Genomic DNA, 8,303 nt, shown 5'->3' with positions numbered 1-8,303 from the left:
TTCCTCTGGAACCTTGGAATTATGGTGAGGCACTAGCTGCAGAATAAGAAGATAATGGCCTAGGTGGTCTAGCATAAAACTCTGGTCTGAACCCTCCTTAGGATGCCATGAACTGCCCTGTAGATCTGGCCCTCTTGGAATATCCTCTTTCTAATTCCTGTGTTCTTCTCCTCTACCTCTGATTTTCCATTTTCTGTTCAAAAGCTTGGATCCTCGCTATGTCCATATCTTTGTTCAAAGCAGCAATAGTATAATCTCTAACCAAATATGGATTTAGCCTATCCACATATTGATGAACTCTGTCATCCATAGTAGCTACAACATTAGGAGCATATCTCGACAAGGAATTAAATCGGAGACTGTACTCCCTCACGCTCATATTCCCCTGATGAATATTTAAAAACTGATCTGCACGGGCCTAACGAATCTCGAATGGAAGTTAATGATCAAGAAATGCCTCTTTGAACTCTTTCCAAGTAGCTGGGGGTGCATCAATACCCCTAGATCATTTCTAGTGCTCGTACCAATATATAGCCTTCCCTTTAAATCTATACGCCACTAACTCCACTGTCTCTCTACCCATAACATGCATAATATCTAAGTCCCTTTGAATTTGATCAATAAAGTCCTGTGGGTCCTCGTTAAGATCTGATCCAGTAAAAGTGGGAGGATCCATCTTAAGAAAATCCTGTGTTCGAAGGCTAGCCACCTTATCAGTACCACTAGGACCCGTGGTAGGAATGGCTTGCCCTTGAGCTTGCCCAGTAACTATACGAGTCAAAAGTTGCACTGCATTTCTAAGATCTTGATCAACGGCATTAATAGGTGGCTCTGGGGATATAGTTCTCCTCCCCCTTATTTCTTCTGGAGTGGAAGAAGTTTATGATGCATGCTCAGCTGGAGCCTCACTTTGATTAGCTGGTATAGTGAGTGACTTACTAGTCCCCTCTCCGGCATCCATATCTACTTGCTTACCGGTATTCTTACTTCTGGTAGCCGGCATCATTACTATAATAAGAGAAACAAACAGGTTCAGTGGTCAACTATGACTTCATATACGATATAGGCTCTTTCGCACTAACGAAGACATAAAGAAAAGAAACAATTCCTAAATGTCCATAGCCTCCTGTTTATAGATGCGGTGCACGACACACCGATAAACAAGACACTACATAGACATGGCTTTGTAGCCTCACTAGGATGAATTTCTCTGATACCACTTTTGTCACGCCTCAAATCCTATTGGGAAGGACTGGCACCCGTAGCCGAGGAGGCTCGGGAGAACCAGCTCATAACCTTATACTTCCCATGCATACCTCTATGACAACCTGAAATTCGAACAGTATCATGTCGCATATAAAAGGAAATAATCACCTATATAAGCTCGAGCACACACATATATGTATATACAATACTTGGCCTTTGGAGCCATCACGCCTATTAACAAAACACCACCTTGACTATACATTAGGTCTACAAAGCCTCTAGACAATACACAGAATTTAACTAAGGTCGGGACACACCCCGCCATATAACTAACTTCTATGCAATACCAAAAGTGACTGGATATGACACGAAAAGACCCAAAGCAAACTGGATCTCACCAAAGCAGCTGGATATCCTAGCTCCTACTTGTGCGGTGTATGAGCTGAGGTACCTGTGCCTGCAGCATGAAATGTAGGTCCCCCGTGGGGGACGTCAGTACGAAATATGTACTGAGTATGTAAAGATGTAGATAATCACATATGATATAGGAACTCAATAAAAATCAGAAACAAGTGAATAAATCGTTATAGGAGTGGACCACACTTACTAGAACTTGTGACAACCTGTACATTGTATTTATTCAATCACTTTACCTTCGTTCTTATCATCTTTGTAATCATTACTGTACTGTACTGTGACCATTAGGCTGCCTCCAGCACATATCAACTGGGACCGACCCATGATAGGCTTATGCCCCTGGGATACCACCCATAAATACATAAATAGGGATCAACCCATGATAGACTTATGCCCCTAGGATACCACCTGATAAGAGAGAACTTCCATCACTTAGTTCAATTAATCTTTGAGATTGTTATTTCGGTCGCCACCACATCTTTGATACTTTGAAACAATGATACATCAATAAGAGACATATAAATAGACCATCAATGCAATAACAATGAAGTAAGAACTCATTGGCACATCAATGAAGTATTTTGGAGTCATCAATGCCATAACAATGAAGTAGGAACTTATTGGTATATCAATGAAATATTTTAGAGTCATTAATAGCACATGGATCTTGGTTTAGTAACCGGATACCTTCTGACATTCATTAGTGCAATAAACATGTAAGATTTGGAAGACAAGTAAGTATTGGAATCTCTTGATATCTTGTAGGGTGGAAACAAGTTCATTGGTAATGTAGGACATCATACAAAACCATTATGGATCACATGTTATTAAATAACTTTGAAAACTTTCTTAATAGAACAATTGTTCACTTTCATGCCAAAGATATGGTCTAGAGTATGCTTTACATACCTAACTGTCAACCTTCAATACTAGTCCCAAATGGACTTCCCGTCTTTTCGGATTACTTATCTACAATAAACATATATTGCAATCTAGTATTAGCAACCAAACGTCACAATTCAATTATTTGAATTCACCAAACTAGTGGTTGAGTTGTAAGCCTTAATTACACCATAAAGGGGGTCACTTTAACCCTCTTATACTCCAATTACATTCATATGCCATGCATATTGATACAACATCCTCCAATATCAAGTTTGGATTCATTTATACTTCCAACTAATCCATTAAACCAAATTGAGCCATAGACATAAATAATCATCAATTCAATAGTATATCACCATATCCACCTTCCATAACTCAATTACCATATCCACCTTCCACATTTAAATACAAGCAAACCATGCAAAATAGTCTGTCACCCTATTTCCATCATCTTTCAATAACAACCAATACATATAATCCTCTATCACACATATAGATATGGAAAAGAATAAGGCAAACAATATTCATACATTAGAATTCACCTCTTGATTATGCAATCCTGTTTGCACAAATAATAGGTGCCGTTCGAAGCTCTCGAGATGACAAACGCAGTTATCGGATTACTTTGGAATTTCTACGGTTGAATCAAAAGTAATTTAAAGGTCAAATTTGTCTAGGGTTTGTTCTTTCTCAATGATTGATGATGAAAATAAGTTTTTGAACTCATATACATGTATATATACACATATTCCCGTCCATAATATAATAGGAAATGACCAAAATGCCTTTAAAATTTAAATAATGGCAAATATGTCCTTTGGTGGATTGTTTTGATAAGCAAAAGTAGATTGACCATAACTCTTTCCTCCAATATCAGATTTGGGTAAAATTGGTATCGTTGGAAATATAATTCAAAGGGATTTTATTTCATATAAAGTAGGCCACCCAGTTTGTTCTGTGCAAGGAGTTATAGTCGTTTGAAGTTGACCCTAAAATTCTATTTTGAGAGGCTGAAGTAAAACGGGTATAACTCCTTACTCAGACGTTGGATTTGGATGAAACCAATTGCATTGGAAAGAAGACTCAAAGATATTTATTTTCATAGGTCTAATCTCTCCCATTTTATTATATTAAGGGAGTTATGATCGTTCAAATTTGACCCAAAAAATTGGCTGGTCTCAGTAGTTTGTGTGCAGGAAATTTTCCTGCATATTTACTATTTCCAAATATCTTGGCCACCGTTTTATAGTTTCAAAAGTGCTCGATTATATCTGAAACCTATCCGTTTTTGGAATCTTTATATCTTTGGAAAGCTTATTCAATAACCTTCGCATGGAACCATCGACGGGAAAATTTCGGTATAAATAAAATAAAAAAAATTAATTTCATATAAATAAGACCAATACATGTACTTGAATACGCCAATACATGTACTTGAATACGGGGTGTTACATCTTGATAGCGAGGGTTGATGGAAGAGCTTCCTATTAGAGAAGGAGTATGTCGGTTAGATGATTACCTCCCACAGTTTTGGTTTTAGATTCAGTCTCAGTATAGAACTTAGTTCAGCTCTACAGAGTTCAAGACTATCAGATATAGTCATTTAGTTCAGTACGAAACTTAGTATAGTTCCACAGAATTCAAGGCTGTCAGATACAGTCATCCAATTATCAGTAAATTCAAACCTCAGTTAATCAAAATTCAGATTCAGTATCCAGTACTACCATGTTTTCAGTTACAGTTTACGCACTCATGTATGTACCCTTACTCAGTCATACTCATGTTATTCAGTTATTATTGTGCATGCATATGAGCCCATGCATATCAGCCTACTTTACTAAGCATACCAGTATATTCAAAGTACTGATGCATGCTTTTCTTTGCGCTATGATGTCTTATATCATAGGTTCAGACGCACGGGCTTTTGAGCATCCTTAGCAGTTCGTAGCGGTGAGTCCTCATAGTTTGAGGACATGCTTATTATTTATAGTACTTCAGTTTTATTTTAGTAGATGGAGTTAGTTGGGGGCTTGTCCCATCAACTCCACAGTTCAAACAGCTAAAGACTTTTTTAGACTAGAGTATTTTTCAGACAGTTGTTCAGTTTTTTAGTACTTATATTCAGTTTTGTTATTTTAATACCGCATTTAGAGTTATTTACAGATTTGAACCTTACGGCAAGTTTTTACCTATTTCTGCATAATTATAGTATTATTACTCAGTTATTGTAGCAGGTACCAGTCATGGGTTAGCTTGTGGTCCTTTAGTATTATGAGCACCGTGTAGCATCTGAGGTACAGACTCAGGGCGTTAAAAACTCGGTATCAAAGCCTGAGGTTCAACAGAGTCCTAGAAAGTCTGAAAGTCGCATCTAGCAAAGTCTTGCGCATGGGTGTATTGTGCGCCACACTTATGGACAAGAGGCTATGAGATGTTCTAGGAAAAGTCTCCCTTCTTTCAGTATTTATTTCGTGCGAGTGAGCTTGAGGTCCAGTTACACTCTCTTTCTAATCCTAGCTTCTTTTTTATTTACAGAACATGCCTCTAAAGAGGAATCAGGGAAGAGGAATAGCAGACCAGTCAGCCCCTCAGCCCATCTATCCATATCCTTTGGGTGAGCATGTCTCCTATGCAGAGTTTAGAGCAACCTTCACCACCCTAGCTCATTCTATGGCAGACCAGAATGAAAGACCAGAAGCTATTTCAACAAACCCAGTGGCCAATACTACTGCTGCTAGGATTCAGTACTTCACTCGAATGAACCCTCCATCTTTTAATGAGTCAAAGTTAGATGAGGACTTTCAGGAATTTCTTGACCAGGTTTATAAAGTCACAGATATCATGGGAGTAAATTCCAGTGAGAGTGCTGAGTTAGCTTTCTATTAGCTACAAGATGTATCCCATACGTGGTTTAAGTAGTGGAAGGTAGACATGGGTACAGTTGCAGAGCCCATAGAGTGGAAAGAGTTTTCTATAGCCTTCTTAGATAGATTCTTTCCCTTAGAGCTGAAAGAAGCCAAGGTATTAGAGTTCATTAATCTCAGGCAAGGAAATATGAGTGTGAAAGAGTATTCCCTCAAGGTCACTCCATTAGCTAGGTATGCTCCCTATGTAGTAGCAGACAATAGATCTAGAATGAGCAAGTTTGTGTCTGGGGTATTGGTAGAGTGGTTAAGGAGTGCAGGACTGCAATGTTGATTAAGGAGATGGACATATCTAGGCTCATGGTCCATGCTCAATAGATTGAGGAACAAAAACTTAAGAAGAGGGAGAGAGAAAATAAGAGAGCCAGAACAGGTAGCTTTAGTTTTGCCTAGCCAAGGTCAGAGGATGGTAACCATTATCAGTTTAGTCAGAAGTTTTCATCCACAGTTCCATCTTCAACTAGTACACCGGTACCAAGGTTCAGGAATGACAGTCATGATGGTACGCCAGGCTCCAAAACTTAGAGTAGTACAAGCGGTATTAGTACTAATCCATTTTGCAAAAAATATGGTAAGAATCATAAGGGTATGTGTAGAGCCGACAGTGATGTGTGTTTTAGATATGGTGAGTTAGGTCACAGAGTTCGGGACTGTCTTAAGGCTGGTCTACAAAGTCAAAAAATTCGTCCTTTAGCTCAGTCCGATCGCCTGAATCAGTAGGGTACCACTCCCAGTGCTGCCAATGGGAAGCTCCCTCTAGATAAGATTGGGAAAGTTCTCTTGATTCGATCACGGGTACATTACAGACCTCTCATTTACATGTTTGTGTCTCATTAGATCTAGGAGTTTTTCTGTCTTTTATTACTCCTTGTATAACAGTTAACTTTAAGGTCAGACCGTATATTAACAAAACCTTTCTTAGCCTCCACCCAGTGGGTCAGTCTATCATAGCCCGATGGGTATACAGGAACTATCCGATTGTGATATCTTAGGAAGTCAGGCTTTCAGATTTCAATAGTAATATTAGTATGTGTAAAAAAGTAATGGGTAGGAATGATGCCCAACCCGTCTTTACCTCAGTTTAAAGCTTGTACTTCAGTCATCACGATACCTATGCACGCTTTACATCTCAGCTCCATGAACTCAACTTATATTCATTCACTTTCCACAAAGTTGTGTGCATTTTTAGTTCCTAGTGTGAGGAGCTCCAGTTCACTCAGTAGTACAAAGTATATTTCATGAAATCGTGAACTTCAAACTCAGGTCATCCAGCTCATGACTTATGCACTCATGCATTATAGTATGTTTAGTCCCAGTTACCATACCAATCATAGTCTCAGTTATAGTCTTAGGTATAGTGTCAATCTTAGTCCAGTAATCAGATCAGTAACTCAATTCAATTTTAGGTTTGCTTGACCATAGCATACAGTTATCAATTATTCAGTTATTAGTATTTCAGTACCTCTGTTTATAGACTATTTCATAATCATGTTATACATTTGGTCTTACATTCTTAAATAATACAGATTTTTTTCATAAATTCATGCTTAGTTATCTTATGTTACCCATTCAGTCCTTACCTCGTGTACATAACACTCTATAGTTTTAGTCACATTATTCAGACTATGTACAGTTCAGTCTTACATACCCAGTATTCAGCTATCAGTCATCCAGTTAATCGGATAAGTTACTATGCTTATGCATTCATACACAGTGCCCATGTGAACATTTTTCAGTAATACTAGGTGAAGTGTCGTACTAAGGTGGAGAGTATAGTTGAGAATAATTTTTTAGTATGAGTTAGTCTGTAAAGACAGTAATTTCGTATTAGCAGTCAGACAGACAAGTTTATGTGGTGTGGTTTCCACCTTTCCATCTAGTCGCCCTGTTCGAATGTCTCGAGAATGTAACTATTCTAAGATGGACCAACCAGGTAGTTACGTGTTCAGCTCAGTTCATGTATCATGTCTCAGTTTTAGATCCTACATATTTAGTCATGATTCAGTTCGTAGGTGCCTGTGCATTACCTCAGTTTTTTCTCAATATCTCAGCCAAGCCAACATTCTTCGAGGGATATAAGGTCCTAAGGGGGATATACACTATAATCCCAAGATTTTATGTCCTAAACCTCCCAGTTATCTTCATGTAACGAATCCAGTATGGTGTAGTAGGTATTTATAAATTGGCCCTCAAGTTCTAATCTCAATCGTAAGCCATGTATTCAAGGGGCTCAGTTTAGTTCACGACATCCAATTCAGTTCACGATATTCAGTTCATGTACCATGTTCTAGTCTCATTTATGTTCTCATGTTCCCGTTCATGTATACTCCAGAAATAATCTTGAGTTTATCAGTATTTTTTAGTTTAAGTAATAGTTTCCATGAACCTACTCAGTTTCATATTCACATTTAAGTTACAAATTTGGTATTAGTTACCATTGCATGTTCAGTTATATGCTCATGAGCCAGTTCAGTCATGTATCCATGTATCAGATATGCGTGTTCAATATATAAATCTAGTTTATCAGTAATCCCAATTATGCATTCACGAAATATGCTTATCTATATCCATGCATCAGATATGCATGTTCAGTATGATAATTTAGAATACCAGTAATATCAGCCATATAGTCATGTTCCAGATGTTCATGCCCGGTAAGTAAATCAGTCTCTCAGTATTGTCAGTCTCAGTAGTCTTATTCGAGGAAAAATGTTCCCAAGGGGGAAATAATGTAAGACCCCATGAAATCCTAAGCTTAATTTCATCCTTTAGGCTTTTCAAGGGGTCCCAGACTTTGAATATTTTAACTAAGTACTCAAACTTAGTGTCATTTCAACCTACAAAGGTTGCCAATCTTATTTCGCAACCTTT

Source organism: Capsicum annuum, chromosome 12 (genome assembly GCF_002878395.1).
Source record: "Capsicum annuum cultivar UCD-10X-F1 chromosome 12, UCD10Xv1.1, whole genome shotgun sequence".
Taxonomy (NCBI): Eukaryota; Viridiplantae; Streptophyta; class Magnoliopsida; order Solanales; family Solanaceae; genus Capsicum; species Capsicum annuum.
The sequence above is the reverse complement of the archived record's forward strand: the minus strand, read 5'-3'. Positions refer to the sequence as shown.